Source organism: Phyllostomus discolor, chromosome 11 (assembly GCF_004126475.2).
Source record: "Phyllostomus discolor isolate MPI-MPIP mPhyDis1 chromosome 11, mPhyDis1.pri.v3, whole genome shotgun sequence".
Lineage (NCBI taxonomy): Eukaryota > Metazoa > Chordata > Mammalia > Chiroptera > Phyllostomidae > Phyllostomus > Phyllostomus discolor.
Window position 1 is genome coordinate 84,033,319 of NC_040913.2, and position 23,842 is coordinate 84,057,160.

Sequence of the window (23,842 nt, forward strand, 5' to 3'; positions counted from 1 at the left end):
CTACAAGTAATAAAGTGCTTTAAGAATTATAATAAAGAAATTAAAACAAAAATTCAATGTACCAATCAAGTTACTTCTTACATTAGTATAAATCTGCACTCATAATCTGTTTTCCTTGGATCCAGGAACACTTTGAAAGGTACATCATATCTTGGCAAATGGAAAAATATGCATCTTGAATTTCTTCGTGTTCCTTTGATATGTTTCTGCAATGCATGGTTCAGTTTTCATTTTACATGTAATTTGTATTATTGTATAAATATGCGATTTGTATTTATTTTATTAGAAGTCGTTTCAACCCAAGGATTCAGAACATTTAGTTTAGTGGGTTTTGCTCTCAAGAGTTCCTGGTCAGAATGCACGTTTGTCACACTTAGAGCAGACCTCAGTGTGAATAATACAGGGCGACACGGATCCATGTAGACTGAGTAAGACGTGGGGGCCGCCCATCTGGTAGACAGTGCTTCCCAGTACGTAGCAAACTTCCCAGTTCTCAAAAAACAACTAATTCGAAATTTGTTTTGATGTTGTTAAGCTGAGTTTTAATAAATACGAGGTTAAAAGGATCATTGTTAGGCATTCTCTTAGGGAAAGCTTTGGTGGGAATTAGAAAGGGAGCAAAAAACCTTTCTGGGTAAATATGCCTGGCAATGGAAAGTAAGAAGCTTCAAAAGAGTTGCAAAGTCATTTTGCCTAAGAAAAATGAAAATAAGTTATGCTTATTTTGTATCCACCGAATTCTCTTTTCCATAAATGCTATAAATTTAATGAAAGCCCCTTAAGGCTTCTCAAAGTCACTTTTGACAATCGCTTGTATTACACAGTGTAAAGGCAGGCGGCAGTTGGGATAATATTCTACCAAAAATTAAATGTCAGTAAACACTAGCATTGCAACATCAAAGCTCTGAGCCAAACAAAATCGTTGTTTTGCATACCAAGAATGTATATTTGCATCTTCTTTATGTTGTAAATATTTATCTTCAGTGCAACCAAAGATAAAGTATTCTCCGAGGAAAGGACAAAATATTCATTTTTAATGTTCCATAAACCTTATTTATTTGAAATTCTGAGCGGTACATGTTTTGGTTCCCCGAAGGCTTTATTATTTAATTTCCAGGTTGTTTCATTATGTTCCAAGGACAGGTGTTTCCAAAGTAGGGAACTTCCATCAAAATGATAGATACTTGAGTATTCATTACACATGCACATAATATGTAAGGCAAGTTAGCTGCAGGAACCCCATGTCCTCAATTGATCTTAAGGATCACTTACAAGAAAGAAGGAGAGTAGGGAGGCAAGAAGGAAAAAAAGGAAATAAGTTGGTTGCTTACTATGTATCAGTTGCTTATCTAGGCATTTGCACTCCCCCTGCTTTTTCTCTATGCTCCTATCTTGAAAATTAAATAGCAACAACTTAATTTATTAAAAGAAGAAAAATATTTTTGCATACTCCATTGATTTTCCCAAGATCAAATGAAACGAGTGAAATTTGATCAAGATAAAAGAAGGAAAATAATGAAGGGGAGGGGTAAGAGAGAAAAGGAATCGTAAGGGTAAGAAAGATGTCATCAATAGTCTCGTAGTCTGCTTCTACATCAGGACAGGGAACATTCTACATAAATGGATGTGTCAGCTGTGAAGCGGGAGGAGAGGGGCCCAGTCAGTGGTTTGTAACCACGGCACTGTATCGCAGAATTGGGAAGATTTTAAAAAATACACGTGCTCTGATTTCATCACAGCTTTACTGAATTTGAATTTCTGGGAGTAGCTGATAGACATACACACTTAAAAAACAGATTAATATTACTATGCTGTGTGATTCCTACATGTAACTCATGGTGAAAATCGCTGAAATCCATACCTCTGCAGCTGTAGGTTTTCTCTAAAACGTACGTGAAATCTTGATAATCCCAGACTTCACCACCTGTTTTAGGCAGATTTCCTAAGCAGAACCCGAGGTGCCAATTTGTTTCCATCATACGACTGTGGGTGAATAGGATGAAGGTGGACGCAGATCAAGAGAGAAAAATCAGAAAGAGTTTTCTGGGTTTGTTTTACTCCCAGCTCCCAGGGGAGAACATAGCCACACAGGTGCCACTCAGGGGAAGCACCGGTGGGTCATGAGATAGCAGGAGAGGAGGGAGCTGGGGACAGGAGCCTTTGCTGTGGTTTCTGGGGGAAGGAGAGGGCAAGGCGGGGTAAGCACATCACGATTGGCTAGTTTGGAAATTTTCAGGATCTGGGATGTAGGGACAGCAATGCCTGCTTGTCTGGGACCTGGCCTGGGAGCAGTTAGCGTGGGCGTATGGTGGTGTGGAATGTAAGAGCTGATAACAAGGTGGAGGGTGGGGTATGGATTAATCAGCTGTTCAAGAAGAGGGCCTGACTGGCTTCTAGTCGAGTCCCCTTCTTTAGTGTGTCAATATGTCATTATAAAAGGAACCCTGGATTACAGGATTCTTATAAGGGTGGAGTCTCCAAAAGGAAGGGATCTGAAAGAACCAGGATAGCTCACACCTAACTCCAACTTGAACCCTATAGGACACTGAAGCACAGACTGAAGCAAGAGGGCTGGCCTTTCACAGCCCGTGGCAATGGGTCATTGATCAAGGTCAGCCTCACAGGGTGGGAGCGGGGTGGGTGCATTATCTGGTGAGGCGTTATCTGGTGAGACGGATCCCTTTGGAAACACGGCAGTTGTCTGGAGAAGTGCACAGCTGTAAATGATCAGCTACCACCAACCGCAGATGGGACCCAAGGGCTCGGCCTGGTGCCAATAGCATCCATCATCAATGCTGCTCCTACGAAGTGAGATTACAGGGTCTCCCCAATTTCAAATTGCCATATTAGTAGGAAGCAGAATCTTTTTGACTCTGCCTCTTCCCCTGTGTTAAAACATCCCAGCTGCATGTACCTAGTCCATGGTCTGCAGATGTCAGAGGTTTTAGATGATATCCCTCCCAGTTACCTATCGGTCTTCTAAATCAGACCTTCTATGGGGTAGCTTTTCCAGCTTCTCCAACGTGTGTCAAAATCCCCTCCAAATCCCCCTCTCCCAGCTGCCAGGTATCTGAATCGGTCACCTTCAGTACTTTTATGTCGGAGTCCTCATGGCTCATTCCAACTGCAGAGCTTTCCTGACTCCTTCCAATGTGCTTTCAGAATACATTTGGTTGCACAGTCCTATGAACATTTGATAATGCGGGTGCGTGCCTACCCACCTTCATTCACAGATAACAGCTCTTGCTCACTAAAGACTCTCTCTCTCTCTCTCTCTCTCTCTCTCTCTCTCTCTCTCTCCCCCCTCTCTCCCTTTTTGTTGCACTCTCCCCACATTTACTATTATACTCTTTTTCTGGAAAACTAGGTGGGTGTGTATTTAAATGGACAACTAGGAGGCAGTCAGGTTCTTCCTCAAACACTGAGGGACACTGCGAGATGTTAATTGCCAACCCAAATCTGGAGACTAAAAATGAATAGCTTATATTTTTAAATGAGAGTTTATTAGTTTCTAAAATAGATACATGATAGGTAAATATAGATTAAAAGATAGCTAGTTAGATGATAGATCTCTCTAAGGGGTAGATCAGCATAGACAGGCTATGTAGTGATGAAGAGGCTATGAGTATTTCCTTTACAATGATGACTGGAAAAAATGCCACCATTATCCAAAATGTTTCCATGATTCATCTTTTAGAAATGCTTTCAGGCTTAATTCATCAACCATGCAAGAATCTATTATACTAATATGGAAACATGAATATTATTTAATTATAAAGGAGAACATAAAATGTAAATGAATAGGCATCTTATCTGCTCCATTATTAAATTTTCTTGGCATGTATCATATATATCACCACTGTGCAATTTTAGTTAGTGATGAGTCTACGTTTAATCCTAAATTGCATAAAGCAGGAACTAACAAAACTTGCCATCATAATGGAGAATTTGTCAAACTATCCTGTGAGATATATATATATATATATATATATATTTCTCTGCTTGATTTATTTCCCCATGGTATATTTCATGGAGAAATATCAGTAAAGATCCAGAAACCTGAAATTATAATTTACAAGCATGATCTACTTGATAGCTAGCAACCCTTAAGCAAAAAGAAGAGGATGTTTCTTTCTGTCCCTGGAAACATGGAAAATATACAAAAAATAGAGCAGATATTTGGCTATAATGGAAGTGCCAACACATTTGATGGAACTGCTCCAACACAGCTCTCATTCTCTGATCCGAATGCAAGTACATGAAAAACCAGGAATTATATTAAGAATCAACAATTTAAAAATAACGACACATACACATTTTAGAAACTAAAAATCAAAACATACTCAAATGGTTAGCAAAAAGAAAATGTGGAAGTTGAAACTGCACGAATAGTGTAGTGACATAAATCCTATAAGACCATGTGTGTGAGTGCAAAGCTGTGCTTAGAGGTAAATCTAATTTTTTTTCTTCTTCCAATTTTATTTTAATCATTGTTCATGTACAGTTTTCTGACCTTTACTCCCATCTCAGCCCACCCACCCCTGTCTCCCCACCTCCCTCCCATTTCCACCCCCTCCAGTTTTTGCCCATGTGTTCTTTATATTTGTTCCTGTAATCCCTTCCCATTCTCCCCTGAAATTCCCCTGAAATTCCCTCCCCTCTCCCCTCTAGTCTCTGTTCAGCCTGTTCTTTATTTTAGTGTCTTTGGCTAATTTTTTAAATAAGGAGTTAAATAGTCATCTCAAAATATTTTTTTAAAAAGCACAACAGAGTAAGTCCAAAAATATTGAAAGAAGAATATCATAGGACTAAGACATTTAAATATAAGAAAGAGATAAGCTTTGTATCTTTAAAACTGCTTTAAAAATAGACAAACTTATAGAAAAACTGATCAAGAAAAAATGGAAAAACAATGTTAATTAGGCTACATTACCATAAATAATAGATATTTTAAACTATAAGAAAATGTGAAAGTGCCAATAAACTTGAAAACTTTTGTTAACAAAAGCATTTTTTAGAGAACATCAATTTCTCTAATTGACTAAGAAAGAAAAAAATCCTGTTAAGATGATTTAATGATTAAACCTAAGAAAAAATAAGGAATAGAAAATATTAAAGAGTAGAACTTATATTATGAGACAAAAACAAAGTCTCAATTATTAAAATCAGGCAAAATAACTTAATAAAAATTCACAGGTCTTATTTTGGAGCTAAAATAATAAAATCACAAACTACTAGCAATTATAAATCAATAATATATTAGACATACTTAGATCAAGTAGGTTATATCTCAGGAACATAAGAATCATTCAACACAGAAACAATGATCAAAAAATGCTACTTTTCAGAACATTTAATGAGGAAGAAAACAACATCTGATCATTTTGAAGAATGAGAATATACTTAGCTAACTAAGACATAAAGGAAATTTCTAGAGAAGCTTTCTTATTTAACTCAGAGAAGGACTGTGTTCTACTTACCATTGTACAAGCCGTACCAACCCATGTAATAGGAAGAAGGAAAATAATAATAATTGGAGAGAGAGAGACAATACTCTTTTTGCAGGTGACATGACTATCTATACACATAATCAAAGAGAATTTTCTATATAAAAAGACAAATAATCAAATAATTCTATACAAAATAATAAAATACGGAACAATCCAATCAAATAGACAAACTATTAGAAATCATAAGAATGTACTGACGGATATAAGATTAATATATAAGAGTTAATAACTTTTCAATATACCACTAGAATATAATTAGAAAATACATTTTTAAAAAACATCCTAGTCATCATAACAGCACATATTATCATACATCTAGGAATAAACCCAATACAAATGGGCAAGATCGTTATGGAAATATTCCAAAGCATTATCGAGGACAATGATTAAGACATGAGTAAGGGCACAGAGAAACCACACTAAAGTATATAAGGACTGAGACTGTAAATATGTCAGCCTCGACAATGTAATATAAAATTATACACAGTGCACTCACACACACCAACTTGACCTTAAAGTCACTTGGAGGGTAGAAGATAAAACATAATTAAGGCAATTTTGAATTAATAGATTTATTTTCCTACCCTAATGCTAATACATTAAAATGCAATGGTAATTTTTCAGGGCGCTATTAGGGCAAGAACAAGCAAAGGACCAAAGAACAGAAAGGGCATTTACAGAAACACGACACAATAGCGATCAGGTTAAAAGTTGAAGGAAATTACTTTGGTGTATTTAATTATGCAAAGGAAAATAAAGTGAAGCCAGATTTGTATTTTACTTTGAAAGGCAAACCAATTTCAGATGGGTTGAAGATCCAAATGTGACGAAACATTTAGGGGAAAATGGGATAATCCCATGGTGATCTTGGGTAAAGATGAATACTTTCAAAAAGATTCAGAAGCTAAAAATCTTGGGTAACAGTTAAAAGTTAATATTTTTATTACTAAAAGGAAAAAGGACATTATGCTAAGGTTAAAGCAAGGCTATTTCTCAGAAGAGATTTACAACTTTTACAAATAGCAAGCAACAGTAAGCAGATAGAAAATCTACAGACACATAAATCTGAAATGACAGTTTACTTCATACCCATCTAGTTGGCAAATATTGGTAACAACAAGCGATGGAAAAAATATGGAGAAATAAAAAAACCTCAAAGTTTTTATAGGAGAATAAATTGGTGGAAAATCTTTGGAGAGCAGTGGGCAATTTTTAGTAAGAGTTCATAATCTATAACCCAGTAGTTCTGCAACAATTGTATTTCCAGACATATTCCTTAGAGAAACTCTAAATATTTCCAGAAGAACTTTCATTGTAACATTGTGTGTATCAATAAAAATTAAAAGTTACAGACTGATTACAGGTATGTTTTAAAACAAAGTGGCAGAATAACAAAAAATCAAGTTGAATGAATATTGCCATGTGCAATCTGATTATATTTATATAAATGTTAGTCGGGTGGAGAATTTCTAGGCTTTGTTTATGGATGCAAACATATACATTTAAAAAATAAGACTATACATGGGGAAGATGAACAGCCAACCCCTGGTTAGTGGTTATTTAGGAGACAGGAGGAAAGGTCATATCCCTCCCTTTTGTCATATAGCAATCATATAAGCTTATATACAAAGTAGACATAGTCCCACTAATTCAGTTGTAAAAAGAATAAAGTTATATCTACTTTGGTGTAAAGTGAATGAAGCCCTCTGCTCAGTAATAAGGGTGGTTTTTAGATGGCTGATGGGCTGTGAAGATTTTGGCTGAGACAGGAAGGCCCAGCCTGCTACAGAGAAAATGTGTCTTGTTCAAGAAGGCAGAGTAAAGCTTTTATTGTCTCCATGCTTCTATAAAATTTAAAAAAATATTATCTGGGTGCCACTTAAAAGAAATCAAAGACATTTTACTTCGAACTCAATAGCAAAATTCGAGTCATTGTAAAAGTTACACAAAACTCCTTTGAAGAAAGTCAAAAATTATATTCATCCCTTTACTCACTCTTTGAGTGAGTCCATAGGCTTATTTCATCTATTATTGTTTACTAGCTTCACAATGAACAGTAAGAGGCCTTCTTATATTTTTCTAATTCATTTCTTAAACAAGTCTTTTACCTCTGTGATCAAACTGCTCAGAAACAGAGACAATGAATAAATGTGCTACGCATCATTACCAACTCAATTTTCACTTTGTGAGGAACAAGCATTTTGCAAAGTCCAAGGAAGTGCATATGAGCTTTTATAAAGATCGACAGAATGATCATGTTGTAAACCACTGGAGTGTAAAAGCACCCTGCAGTTAGGAATAAAAATATTAAATTGTCCTTACTAGAGATTTTAAAAGCTGTCTCTAGTAAATCAAATGTCCATTAGATTGAAAGTACAAAATTTAACTTTCAGGTTGATTTTTACAGAAAAATGAAAAGCATTGAATGCCGTTGGAATGTGTAATGGATGTTGCCCATCATGTAATTCAAACGAGTAGAGGAAATACACAATTCACGAACATTTTATATTTTATACTTTTGTAAACTGCTCCTAATGTTCAAACTTCAGGGAATAACCCACTGAAATCTAATACAAAATGAAAGAAGAAAAAAGGCAAAATAGTTGTAATATCCTGTTGTAAAGAATGAGAGAAATCAGGCTAATTTGGTCATTTGTTATATCAAATTTCACTTCAAATGCCAGTTTGTCAGAGGCCTCACCTCCACATCAGCTCTCCGGGGAAGCCGTGCCTGCAGTGACCGCCAGAAGCAGGCTACACTCGGCTGTTGCCTTTTTCCCGGGAGCATTTATCACAATTGCCTCTTTGCTCCATGTTGCCTAGGATGGTGTCTGCGTTTGCTCACCGTGGAAGCTTCAAACATTTCCTTCCGCAGGGCCTGAAATATGCCAGAGACTTTCTAAGCAAATTGCAAGCATTGACTCATTTAATCATCCCAATTCTGTCAAGTAAGCCACGTTATTTGTCCCCTTTGACAAATGAAGAAACAGAGGTAAAGACGTCGGATAGTATGTCCCAGGTCATAGCATCCGCTAAGGGGCAAAGTCTGGAATAAAATCTAGGAAGTAGGAGGTGCCTATGCAGAGCCACCGGCTACAGGAGTTGCTCTCCCTTAGGAACGAGCAGACAAAAATACCCTGGGAGTTTGACAAAATAGATAAAAGAACAGTTTAGACCTCAGAGAGTGAGCAGTGTGGAGATACCATCCCTAACGAGAGGAAAGCAAGCAAGGGCTTCCCATCATCGATGAAGCTTTTGGGCCTAAAACCTTTTTTCAGGAAGAGTCAACCCGAAAGCGTTCAGCAGTGTTGCTAAATTAAGGAGGCAGTGATTAGTACTTAGGGGTCCTAGTGGCTAATAATTATGGGGCTTGCTGCCAGAAATAAAGAGAAAGTTAAAGAGAGAAAGAGCTCTAGTTCTCTGTATGAACATCTTCTCAAGTCACTGGTTGATTACCAGAATGCCAACCTGTGCAGGCACAGGGTAAAACTATAAAGTTTGGAAAGAAGTGACAGCAAGAGAAAGTAAAATTGTCAGGAAGCTGAACTTGAACCACTGCAATAACTCACGTGAGACTGGGAGTCATTTAATGTTTTTATCTGCTGGAATAGGGGCACCTCAATAATACCTTGGGCATTAAATGGTGGTGCAAGAGGCACCATGTTTCAGCCCTGGGGTTAAACCAGCCCTAGAGTAAGGGCTACTCCCTCAAATTAAAAAAAAAAAAACACCTAAGATGTATCTTCAAGTGTCAAAAACACATATTTTAACATAAGAAAAGAAATGCAATTCTCGGATGAAATAGAAAATATGGAAATGAAGTGAAGGAAATTTTATTCATACTACATTCATACAAAATAAAAAGCTTTCCACATAAAGCATGAAAAAGATAAATGAAATGACAGGTAGCCAGAACTATTATAATGAATGAAAAAAAAAGGAAAGGAAAAAGTATAGTCAACTAAAGAGGAAAATCCATTTGGGAAAAGAAGGCCCACGAAGAAAGGGGAAAAAAAATCTCCCTTTGAGTGTTTTTTAGTTTAGATGAGATGCAGGAGGATCTCCATTCAGCAGAAAAGGACATTGATGGCATCATGCCAAAACAACAGGGGAGGGGTCGGGAGAGGATATCACTAAGAACTGAGGAAGAGCACATTATTGCAACAACAATAAATACATTAAAGAGAAATACTTGTTTAAAATAAAAATAGGGAATGGCTGGAGACAATCATAGTAAATATAGAGGATAAGGACCAAGGTGGGTAATAAGAGAATAGATAATAATGACAAAATAAAGTTTATTATAAAACAAATAAAAGGTTGATCTTAGAAAACAAGTGTACGTGTAGTTAAAAATAGACTTCATAAAAAAGCATTTTAAGTGTGTCATTTTATAAGGAATAGGGATCACGGATGATTCGGTGATCCATGAGTGGGACTGGGGTGATTGACTATCCATTTGGGAGAAAAAATAAAACTGGAACTCTACCTTGTTTTTTACGTGAATTAAATTATAGATAATTTCTTTAACTGAAACAACTGAAGATATAAGACAAATATAGTTAATTTCCCTTATTTTAACAAACATATACCAAAATTATAAAAAAATCTAATAGAAAAATGAGAAATAAGCAATTCTCAGATAAAGGAAATAACATTTTTTGTGTACCATATTAGCACCAGTGTTTACAAGTATGTATAGAAATATCAATGATCATACATTGCATGTGTATATTAATTGATGTAACTCCTTGGAGAACATTTAGCAACATCCCTCAAAATTTAGTGTATACATTCCCATTCACCCAGGAATTTACACTAAAACATACCTAAATCTAAAATTTAGGCTCAGCGGTGTTTAAGAGCTTTCAAGGAAAAAAAAATCAAAGTTGTGAACAGTGAGCATCCAGTTAAATTACGATACATTCACATAATGGATTCAGTCACTGCTTTCAAGTGTAATGACGGCTTTCAGTGTCTGGATTAGAAAGAACAGGATGATGGACCGTGTTCTGAATAGAGTTTGCACGTTGCTATTATGAGTGACCTCGGAGCTACCTGGCTCAGGGAGGTCAGGGAAGTGCGCGACACTGTTTACAAGATTAAGTCTGCCGCGGAAATGGCACTGATGCTATCCTGGGGGTCGTTGCAGAAATAACTGCTGTCGTCAGTGCCCTGTGATGCTGGCGGCCCTGGTACTTGCGTCTCATCAAGGACCATTCAGCACACAGTTCTGAACACTGCTGCTCCAAGCAGAGCCTCCCCTCTGCTTCTCCAGCTCCCCCCCCCCCCCGCCCGCGGACTCTGGGGCTCTCTGAAATTCCTCACTGAATTACGATGTGGCTCAGAGGAATAAAAAGTGAATTATGTTATTTGAAACAAAGAACCTTGTCTGATACAGAGGGTTATCTTGGCGTTGGAAATAGGGTTCATTTTGTTTTCTACTTTAAATTATTATATATTTTAAACATCTACGATGTGTTGTGTTAACATTCAGTAGAACCCCAAATTCAAAGCAAATGGAGCATGAAATTGCAGAAAGTGCTTAGAATGAAAGTTTCGCAAAAGAAAATCCTTGTGAGTACGTTGAGTTGAAGGACTAAAAGGTCCAAAATAAATCTGAAGTCTTCGAGATTCACGTTGTACAAAGAGACGGGGAGACTGTGGCAGATACGGCATATTATCCATTATCCCCACAGGTAACAATTGTATGTGTAGTAGGCAGGTGGATTCTGAACATTATCAGAGAGAGTTCACCTCCTGTTTTAGCTAGATATCCTTGAATAAATTTTGGTTTTTATTAGAAAATGGGTAAATCTGATTAAGACAGATCAACCAGATTTAAAACTCCAGACATCTCCTAATTCATGACTTCATTACACGGTGTTGAATGTTTCCTGTAATATACGATAAATATGTCATCCATGTTTTTGTTCTAGCAACTAGCATTATGTAATTGTAGGTTATTTTGTTACATGAAAGTTTTCCAAAAATTCCATGGGATCTGTGAAAATTTTACTAGTGTAACTTAATGTTTTGGTTTGCAAAGTGAGTAGTTGTATTTCCTAAGGAAAAAGTAATTTAAACTAGTTGGGATTTATAACTTTATAACTGATCAAGTCTTAAAGATACATAAATGGAAAGTATTTTAAGAGCTATGCAATACTTATTTCAATTTCTGCTGTGAGAATAAGCCATCGATATTTCATCATAACTTGGTGAGCTCGCATCAACAATCCACAAATAGTTTCATCTGGGACCTCTGTGTTTATTCACTGCTACAGCTGTTTTTATTGACTTGCATTTTAGTGGCGCTTTAGGTCAAAAATCATACAAGTAAATGCTCCAAGTGTTATCTGAGATCTACTGTTTAACTTCGGCATTACAGACTCAACTAAATCAAAACATAGATATTGAACATTCGGGACAATCTGTTAATAAAAATTATAAACAGACAGAGGTTCAAACACACATCAACAAATATTGAGAGCTCCATTTATTATTTGGAATAAAAATAAAAAGATTTAATACAGTATGAATCTGTGGCAAAACCAAGGAATCAGTCTGTCCTGAGAATAATTGAAACCACATTCTGAGAGACACTGAGGGACTGTCAGAAAGTATTTCTCTTATTTATAGCCATTTTCTCTGACATGGGTAAAAGACATAGATTTTAACTATATTTCTAATACACTTAGAAATAAAGACTCTTAGCATTCAGATGTCTATTTATTTACTCACTAGGTAACTACACCAAATGTCAACTTAAGATAACCTTAAATATTTTTAATTAAATAGTAAATCTGTTATAAAAACAATTACACTTTGCCTATGTCTATATTACTTTGATGTGCTGCTTTCTTACCCAAGATAAACAGGACGAATCAAGGCAAGGGCAGAGTTCATCTGCCTTTCTGACGCAGTGTGCCTTAAGCACTGTGCCGTGGGTCCTTCCTGTCCTGGAGAAGGGGTGGTATTTTTAAACTGCCACCTTGGCACCCTTTCTGTACCCCTACCTTTTGCTTTGGGGGTGTTCCCTTGGACCTGGGGTCACTCTTGTTTTCTAGGGACCTCTGGTCCGACCTACCCTATTATGGTAGGCTAGAAAAACAGATAAACAGTTGAGTACATGGGCTCTCAGTGTATAAATGTGGCATTTTAAATGAGTGCAAATAATGAATCAGCCAGTAAATAGTTCTGAACAAATGGCTCTACATTGCCCAGTTAGCTAATATAATTCCAGATGGTTTTAAAAGTTAAATATAAAAGCAAAACAATAAAAAATGCCAAAAAAGGAAAGTCTAAATGAACATTTTTTGACTTTGGGATTGGAAAAGATTTCCCCTAAGCATAAAAACAAAAGAAAGGAACAACCAAATAAACACCATTTATTTTGTGAACATTGATAAGAAAATCACAACTCAGATAATATTAAAAATGCACAGTTAATTAGAAAAATAATTACAATGTGTATTTCAGGACTTTGATGAGCTTATAAAAAATAAAAATACTTCAAAGATAAATGGCCAAAGCTAGGAACAAACAATGCTCAAAAATAATCCTAAATTGTGAAAAAGTGTTTAAAAAGAAATGTTCCATCTCAAAAAACATTAATGAATGTACAAATTGAAACAATTTATTGTTTTGTAACTATCAAATTGGCAAAGATTTAAAACAATGAAAATATCCAGCGTTGGCAGCATGTGAAGTGACAGTCATTTTTATACAGCTGTAAAGAAGTGTAATTTTTTCAGTCTTTATAACAGTAGTCTGGCAATTAATGTCCAGACTCTATAGCACAAGCGCAGACCTTTTAACCCACTATTTCTGCTTTGCCAATTGTATTCAGAAGACGTAGTCATAAACACAAAGAGTTCCTTTGCAAAGATGCTGCAGCAACAAGTTAGTGAAAAGGAGACTGCTCGAATTAAGTAAGTGTACTTTGCATCTATTCAATGTTAAGTTCTCAAAGTTGCGTTTGAATTCAGAAATTGCTCAAGGTGCATTTTGGGTGAATAGACAAGACAACCCCAAGTTTATAATCCAATGTAAAAGATTTAAAGAAGTGAAAATGTCTACTGTATATCTCTTATTGGGCTGATTAAGGAGGAATTTACTTAATTCTTTTTTTTATTTTTCTAATACCTTACAATAACTATGCAATGATTTCAATATCACAAAAATGTTCTTAAAAATACACAGACTCACTGTATATAAGATTTCAGCTGGGAATAGGGCTTCAGTGTCCTTGTCTATAAAATGATAATCTGCCTCCTGATTCTTATGAGATTATTGTGAGAAACGAGAGAGAGAAGAAAATATTTTGAGAGTGAATTAAGAAGTTCAGAGAGGCTTTATGCATTCTTGTAGGATATTAAGTTGCCACTTAAGCATTTTATTGGTTGCTTTAAACCTTTCACGCGGGCACCTTTGGTGTACCAATTGCAGTTGGGGACGTGAAGAAATTAAGTAGTTTACTTCCAGAAGCAGCTCCCTCTCTGGAGAGCACTGGCGCTGTTTTAACTGTGCATGTCAGCAAGGCCACCCTTTTGCCTAAGGATTCAACAGGCAAGGCTTGGCGAGCCAAGTTTACAGGCGTTAGTAAAAGGTTAAGAAAGGTTCTGATCTTCTTATTGAACTCAAGAGATGCAAAAACACCAGTGTGTGTAATCATGGTGCACAAGGCCAGAAAGCGTTTCACAGACCCTCAAGGACCGCGGGGAAGGGGTCGGCATGCTGCTCTCAGGGGCCGGAAAGGAAGCACGGGGCACGAGAAGTTGGACCCATTTAACCACGACCGGGGCTGGGTTATTGAAGTCAGACCCAATAAAACCCCATGGACCTGCTATCGGTGGACAGACAAATTGTAGAACAGAGGTTTCGTTATTAAACCAAAAACCTTTCGGTTATTAAAACAGTTGAGAAGTGTGGCTTCCAGTGTCTGGCTACCTTCCCACAAGAGCTCATGACATTTCTCATCACTCTGGATGCTCAGGGTGTTCCAGGCGGGCTCTGTCCTGAACTGGGCTGTGAGGTTCGCGGGAAGTGTGCAAGGGTTGCTGTGTTGACTTCACAGATAGAATAATTGGAGCGCTGTTCCGTATGTTGCATCACACTCAGGCTGCAAATGGACTGGAGTAACCGCACTCTGCCCTGAAGGGTTCGGCAGGCAGCACCATCAGGAGTTACTTCCTACACATCCCTTCTGTCCCAGTGAGCAGCCTGTTAGTTTACTGATCGCCAGCTTGGACCTGCGTTCTGTTTTAAGAAAATGTGGGTAACAAAGACCATTGTATGATCAAAAGGAAGCAAAATGCAGGGGTTTATTGTAAGAAAAACCAACACAGAAAATTAATTTAGAAAAGATTGTATTATATTTTATGTACAAAATTTTCAAGAGTTATTTTATTTCTAAGAATTCTTTTAAAAAATGACCTATGTAATTAAGCGCTCTTGCTCTTTTATTTCATTCTTTAGAGCTTCTGCTCACTCATTCATTCATCCCACTGATATTTATGTCTTCCTATTACACCTTTATTTTTCAGGCATTGTTCAGTGAAAGAGACATAAAAATGACTGATGCGCACCCTCCATCCACAAGGAGTTTGAGGGAACAAACATATAAACAGATGGTTGCACCATGAAATAAGTGTTAATAAAAATATGTTGAAAATGCTACACTTATTTTAAGATAGAACGAAAAATGGAAAGGTAATAAGGTCCCATTTTATTTTATAAAAAGTGCTACATTGTATTAAGTAGTATGTCATTCCAGTCAGTAAACTGCCGTTTTACTATTGTACTGAAGGAAGAGTCTGGCGTAGAATAATAAAAATGAGCTTTGAATGTGAAGGGTTTCATTCACATAATGAATGAACTTTAATTTCTCTGAATCTTAGGTTTTGTGTTTTAAAATGGATATGATTTACTCACTTCACAAGGTCTTTTTTCTAACAATCTTAAAACAAGGAAAATAAACAAAACATAAAGTATACATACTTTAAGAAGTCACACATATTTTCATCATTATTTTAATCGTAACAATCTCCTAAGAATCCAGAAAAATGAAAACAACTTTTGAATGAGTGGATGTATTTGATTTTGAGAATGTGAAAACATATCAACTCAATAGTGTATTTTCTTTTTTTTTGAAAGATTTTGTGACTTGTATGAGTGCCGTAATCCTACTACGATGGGACCTGGTGAAGTACTTGCTATTCCAGTGTGGTTCCTATTTCTGCAGCCACTTCTACTGTGGCTGCTGTTTCCACCGCAACCGCCATGACTGCAAGTAGTTTACCTATGTCCAGACACTCAGCTTTGAATTCCTGACTATCAGCTCCACAGAAGACTCTCAGGAAATTTTGTTGCAAAAAAGCTAAGCTCATTAGACGTATTGTAGTACAATACACCACCACCTTGACGTAGTTTTGCTACCGTCTCAAAGGGAGAAAGTCAGAACATATTTGTATTGTTTTAAGGTCTGTGACTTTTACGGTAACTCTTCAAGGACTTGACACTCGTTGGAATGGGGCAGAGACCGTGACAGAAAAGCTTTAGACTGGTGGGCACAGTGGAAGGAGGATCCTGAAATGAGCCTTGAAGAGCAGCTGTCAGTGTTGATAGCAAGCTCTTTGGAGGGGTTCCATAGTGTCTGTCTCCAGAGCAAGTATTTCCTGGAGCAAGCAGTTAATTTTGTTTGTTTTCAGTAAATTTTAACATAGGGCCAGGGAAGTAGGTTGGTCTAACATTCACAGCCTTGCACTTGAGGAAACATTTCAGAATTAGGCTACCGGTGTGAATTTTTGAGAACTAAACGATGAGAAAAGAAAGTACAGGAAAAGTAAATGTGATAGCCATCAAAACGTTTCTAGCCACTGCCCCCACCCAAATCAAATTAATACATGCATACATATGTAGTATCATATCCAGCAAAGTTATGAATATTTACAGTTTGTGACTACTACATATTTATAATAGAAGTTAATGGCTTGAAAAGAGTTCATAATGAGATAAGTTAGCTATTTTTCCATTTCACAAATTTGATTCCAAGGGAATACATTATCTGGCTCAAAATTTCAAAGATGAAGTCTCGGAAGAGTTTCCTGGCTTAGCAGTAAGGTTTGTAAGTCATTTGTACACCCATGTCTTTGTTTTTTCCATAAGTGTCTTTGAGTTATAATTTAGGAAACCAAGTCTCGGTATTATTTCTATTTACTACTTATCCCTATGCAGCAGGAAAACTATTGGAAAAACTTTGAAGGATAGGTAGCAATATTTCTTTTTAAACATCTGCACACTATTTCTCTACCCCTGTCACTTTTTCTCTTCTACCTATTACTCATTTTTGTTTATTGTTCCTTGGTGCACTTCTTTTGTCTTTTGTGGCATGACCGACATACAAAAGAGCTGCACATGTTTAATGCACACATCTTGATGAGTTGGCAGGCAGTGTGCACCCGTGAGACTGTTACCATAAACAATGTCACAGACATAGCCATCATTTCAAATCACGCCTTTTGGAGAATAAACATTGCTACTTTGAGATATGCATCATTAATAAAACTCGTTTAAAAGTAGCATTTTGTTTCAAAAAGTCTTTCTAAGGACATGGGGCTCAGAATCAGGTAAATCTGGTTTTGACTCCCAGACCTGGCACTGGCCACGTGTGTGACTCCCCTGGATAACGTACTTACACTGTTGATGTCTCTGTCTCCTCCACTCCGACAATGACACCTCTCATGGGGCTGGGGTGGGGCTTAGATGAAGTAAAGAAAGCCAACTATTTAATAAAGGTTGGGGTTGAATTGAGCCCTCAAAAACTCACGTGTTAAAGTTCGAATTCCCCATACCTCAGAATGTGATTTTATTTGGAAATAGGGTCATTGTGTAAGTAATAGTTCATTTAAAATGAGATCATTAAAGTGTGCCCTGATCTGATGTGACTGGCATCTTAAAATGGGGCCAATTTCCACATAAAGAACACACACAGAAAGAACCCTACATGAAGAAGGTATGTGAAGGTCAGAGTGTTACTCCCACAAGCCAAGGACTGCCAAAGGCTGCCGGTAAGCCACCCAAAGCTCTTTCACAGCCCCCAGAAGGAACCCACCCTGGTGATACCTTGGCCTTGGCCTTCCAGCCTCCAAAACTGTGAGATAATCAAGGTCTGCTGTTTAAATGACCCAGTCTGAGATATGTTGTTACTGTGGTCTTAGCAAACTAGACATGGAATTATCAGTTAACCTTCACCTCTTCTAGTGGTTTTACTACTGATCCCCAGATCACTCCAATCTTTGAGTTCCATAAAATATTATAGAAAAGTACTTAACTATTATTTCATGAAATCACCAAGGTAAATTGTTAATGAACAATAAAATCTCTAGTTGCTCCAAAGTTGCTCCATGTTTCAACATTCATATATCATTATGTCACTGATATTTTATTCATAGACAGGAAGAGATGTTCCCAGCATCAAATTTATATACATGGCAAAGCTTTATTATTTATGTTCTCATGGAAACTGAAATGATATTCGGTATTTTAACAATTCATTAATTTAAGTGAATATGTATAACCAAAATTAATTGAATTCCTTTTATAAATGTCTTCCAAAACATAGATTTAAATAATAAGCATGTTTAAAATGATTGCTGAGTAATTTCAAGACATAGTCTTTGATTTTTTTTCCCTACCTGCTGTCTTTGGAAAAGCGTAACGAGAAAAGGGTGCATTCTGGAGTGCATTCTGTTTCTCTTGCTAACCTTGAGGCTATGGAAAGGAACCCACGTTTAAACTGCAATACGACGAGAAGTGGAGGCCATGGGCCTAGTGAAAGAAATATCCCAGAAAACAGTTAGAAGAGCTCAAGTACTTATTGGCTGTGCCAGCTGGGAAGACTTCTTAGCCGAATGCTGTTAGCCTGTTTCAAAACTAGCAGGAACATACTGTTAAGTGTATAAAAGTCAACATCTCTTCCTCCAAGAGGAAAAAACATAAAAGGGATTTTTTATTATATATTTTCCTATGAGATGTTTTAAAGTTGCTGTAACATAGTATTTATATGACCTGAATGAAGGGTAGCATGATAATTTTCTAGAGGGCTTGTCATTGTAAATGACAGTTTTGTTCATTTTTTTAAAAGAAAAGCTGTGGTATGTTTACACCATGAAATACCACATGGCCATAAAAAAGAAGAAAACCTGACCTGTTGGAACAGCATGGATGGAGTTGGAGAGCATTATGCTAAGTGAAATCAGACAGTCCGAGAAAGAAAAGTACCATATGATTTCTCTCATACGTGGAATCTAATGCACAAAAGACAGTAACAAACAAAATAGAAACAGACTCAGAGAACAGATGGACAGCTGTTGCGGGAGGAGGAAGGTGTTCTGGGGCTGGGTGAGAAAAGTGAAGGCATTAAAAAAACCCTCACAGACACAGAGACCAGTGTGGTGATTGCCAGAAAGAAAGGGGGGTGGGCAGAGGGAGAAGAGGATATGGAGAAAGGATAAATGGTGATGTAAGGAGACTTGACTTGAGGAGGTGAACACACAGTACAATGTACAGATACTCTATCATAGAATTGTATCCCCCAAACCTATATAATTTTATTGACCAATGTCATCCCAATGATTTAATTAATCATTGGGATGACATTGACAAATGCATCCCAATGATTTGAAAAAGAAAAAAGAAAAAGACAGAACCAAAGCATTTTCTGCCATTACCACTATCTAATAGCATGGAAAACAAAGACAAAAACACACACAGCCCAATTTCCTCAGGAGATTACAACCAGCAAGAAATCCTCTTGGGCTTCATTTGAGTCAATAGTGCCTGATTGATCAGAAAAGGTGTTTGTCAGGATTTTTCATTGCTTTGGGGGTGACAGGAAGAACAATAAGATAAGAAGCCCTCTGGGATGCAGCGATTCATAATAAGAAACACATATATTCGGTCTTCCCCTCCGTTTCTACACAGAGCTCCTAAATTAAAACCCTTGGAATTTCCTAAGTGATGAGAGTAGTAATAGTGTCATTTATCACATTAATGAGATGGCTTACAGCATACCCCTAGATTACCTAAGGATGAGGGAAACTGATGTATCTCCACGTAAATAGTGTCAGAATTGAGTTAAATTCTGAGAACCTGCTGGTGTCCCAGAGTTGCCTGGGGCTGTGATGGGAAGGCCCCCTCCCCTACACACTATAATCGGTTGCAGAGACCCAAGAAGACCCTCTGTGCTTTGAAAAATAAATACAAGACAACAGAGATCCAATAACCATTCATTTATTCAACAACATATACTGAGACCTGTTAGATGAAAGGCAAGTGGCTATGCACAGAGTACATGGTTCTGAATAAATCAAAGTGTCTCCCTTCATGAAATCTATCATCTAAGGTGATAGACAAGCAATAAAAAAACATTTATGTCAACTACAAATTCTGAAATTCTATGTAGGAAACAAAGCAGGTGCTTTCATAGAGAATACCGAGGGAGCGAAGGGAGGTATAGAGTTGTTCTGATTCTTGGTGAAGACTCTCAAGAGGAAGAGTAATTGAGGTGGAGACCCGGCAGAAGAAGAGAGACAAGGTTTGCAAACAACACGTGAAGAGCATTCTAAATCGTCAGTGAGCCCGGGCGGAGGCCGGGGGCAGGGAAGCCACTTGCTGTGTGTTCTGGGAAGGGAGCCGTAGGTGGATGTTAGAAACGTGGCGGGGAAATGGGCCACGGAAGGCACATGGGCCATCATGAGAAGTCCTCAGTTTTAAAAAGTACTGGGGTGGTATTGATGGTTTGACAGCAGGGGGATTTTTAAGCCTGTTGTTTGTTTATTTGTTGTGTTTTATTTGGTTTCCTGTTTGGAGATGACTTGAATAGAAGCCTTAGGATTCAAGGGGAGGCTGGTGAGTGGACTGCTACAGAAGTGGAGGACAGGAGATAAAGGTTTGGACCAGCGGGCAAGGGAAAAATAGAGGAAACAGTATCCATTGAAGGTGTCCTGGGAGGGGGAATCCACGGAACTTGATTTGGGAGTGTTGGGGGGCGCTGAGCAAACCCCAAAGTGTAGTTACTAGGTTGATCAATGCAGAGGATGGAGGCAACATCCACATGGATGGGGGGAAAATCAGGAAGGGATATGAGCCAATATGAATGTTCCACCTTGCAAGTGTTTGCTTTTTGCTTTTTAAGATAATGTGTGTTTAAAATGCTAGCATGTTTCAGGTGGCCACTGAGTTGGGGAAGTGTTTCAGAGAACGGAAGTGTTTAAACCGTTCCATCTGTCAAGCAGCCACTGGTGCTGAGAGCAAACACAACGTTTTCATCTCTGCTAATTTTCTATGCACCAGAGTTAAAAAAAAACAAAAACGGAACCAATATGGCACAAAAGTAAAGTTATGATAGTTACCAACGTTAGTCTTGACAATTTAAAACTGCCTGTTACAATTGTTGATTGTGCTTCTAATGTGTAAGAATACATTTTTAAAACACATTTAATTATAAAACAAATTGACCAAAGTGTGTTTGGAGAGCTTGAGTTGAATTGCGAATGAAGGTTCGGTGGTCAAGTACCTATGGGTTTTTTATCACATATGAAAAATTCATGTAAGTTTCTTGTATGTTTATAATGCAATTTAAGTATTTGGAAAATTAAGTAAAACAATCAAACCTAATAAGATCAAAACAAAACACAATAGCTGCTGACAACCCAAAGTCCTGTTCTTCTGTATTTAATGCAGAGTTGTGCTAATCTGGCCGGCTATGGCCACCTGGACTTCATTCTTGTTAATACAACCCCATGCAGCCCTTGAAAATCTATATTGTCACCTCTAATGTGCATGTGTGCTGGTACTATCAACAATTTCCCTTCTTATGATCAGTTTACCAAGACATGATGTCTGCTTCTTGCAACGAAAATCCTACTTAATGCTTTCATCCTTCTTCACGTTCTGGCACTCATGGAAGATAACACCGTATGTTCATCATTCTGGGATGTGCAAATGCAGCTGGTCACATCTGCCTCTGACCTCACGGTGCCTTATGTGGGCATCCCACGGGCTCAGTTATTCCCAATTTCACTCTCCTATAATCCATGGCATCACAGTGTGGATATGGAAGAAGTTCTGCCCTGACTGATAGATTGTTTCCTTCACTACTTCATTATCAAATCCTTTATTAAATCTTTTAAATATTAATGAATACAACATGAAACTAATACCCCAAGTAAGACCATTGCCAAATACTAGAATAAGGATTCTGGGAAATTGCACCACGTGCCTGACACAGTAGCTTCTCTCAGTGAACACACGAGTTCTGTCCAGAAGGTATCCAGCCATGTAATAGGAAGAACAGAGACATTTATTGAAAAAGATACAAGAAACGTTGTACAAAGGATAATAGCACCTCAGTCCCATTCAAAGTAGGTACCTTGGGACCTCACAATTCTCCCAATTGCCACTAGCTGCCTTGTTGTATTTTCCTGAATCTCATCAATGGTCTGAAATCTCTTCTCTTTCAAAAGTGATTTTAGTTTTGGGAAAAGCCATAAGTCACAGGGTACCAAATGTAGGCTAGAAGCCTGAGTCACCACGGTGATTTATGTTTTTCAAAAAAAAATTGTGCATGAGATGTGATGCATGAGTGGGTACATTGTCGTGATGAAGCTGCCAATCACCAGTTGCCATAGCTGTGGCCTTCTGAATCATCAGAATAGTTTCTGTGGAGGAATGTTCAAGCTTAATGCAAAATCTAATGCAGATTTTTTGCTCTACTTGCTCAGTCAATTTTGAATGCAATGGCCACACAGTACACATGCTCACACAATGGTGTCTACCATCCCCCACTGACTAGTACAGTGAGGTCATCATTGTTCACACATGCACATTCCAGTGCACTCTCCAGGGCTGCCAGGTTACATCGATGTAGTTCAAACGATTCTCGTTATATTAACAATGGCTGGACTTCTTCTAAACAGACCTCATACTTTTGTCAATGTCTTTGTTTTGCTTGGATTCAAACAAACTTGGACCATTATGTATAATGAATTTACACAAAATGTGCAAAGTAAATTTAAAATTTAGGGTGACAAGTATGATGGCGTACTTTGTTAAGAACACAGGGAAAGTAAAGCTGGTCCATTATCATTTGTGTTCTCACACTGATTTTCTCAAGGCCTGGCTTTTAAAATGGCTTTCTTCAACCAGTGTTTAGGATACCTTCACTTTTTATCTTGTGTTCTATTTTTAAAAACTACATTATCATTCACAGAATTGCTCCTGTGAAACTTTGTAGATATTTTAGATGAAAAGTGAGCTTTTGCATTGATTATTACTCAGCAAATGCTTTGCTTCTCATTTCATGAATCAGTAATTGTTAGGGTGCTGATGAGCTTATAATGAAAATATTTGGTCTTCACCAGGTATTTACCAAGAGCCTACTTGATTTCAAAGTGGGACAGGATTTCTTTGGGGTTCAGGCTCTGGCATTGACTCCAGGTGTAGTGAATGAAGATATCTAATTCATGTTGTTGTGACAATTCCATAAACTGTATGTGCTGGGGGGCTTATGTAACACAGTGTCTGGCTGTTTGCAACCCTTCAACAAAGCACAACATACACATTTGAGTTACTATGTGCTTTTCTGGTTGTCACAAAGATTAAAAACCATCACCCTTTTGTTGACAGGGTCAAAAATAGATTGAAAGAGAGGAAATAGTCTTGGCCAAAAGCTCATCAAATTCTAACTCGAGGGATTTTCGTGGAATTGGGAGGTAGAATCTACTGGAGGCTGTGAGTGACTGGATGGTGTGAGATGAAGACGCGGGACCCAAAGCAAGAGGTCCCAGAGAAGCTGTCCAGGGGATCTGGGTGGGCCATGCTGCCTTTTCTGTGCTGGGTCAGAAGCACCAGTTTTAACAGAGTTATAGGAAACCGTGAAATGTAGATTAGGTTTTCATGGCAGATTCCATTCCTTGCTACTTTTCTTTTGAAGACCCAGAGTGACCACAAGCAGCCATCTGTGCAAACCTGTCAGATACGTGCCTTTATTAAAGCTCAGATCCTACAAACTATACCATCTTTTAGGTGCTCTCTTTTTTGTTTTGTTCATCTTTACATATTAATCTGCTTGTGGTAATTATTGTAGTAATATTAACAGGTGATATGAAGCTTATCATAATGATCTATGTTTGGATGATTAGAAAAATCTATGATTTTATGTGGGGTAAGAAGAAGAAAGAGGAAAGAGATGTTTATTGACTATCTCATAAACATGAAACAGTTTTCTACTCGCTGAGTAAAAAAATGCGATCATGAAAACTTTATATTTA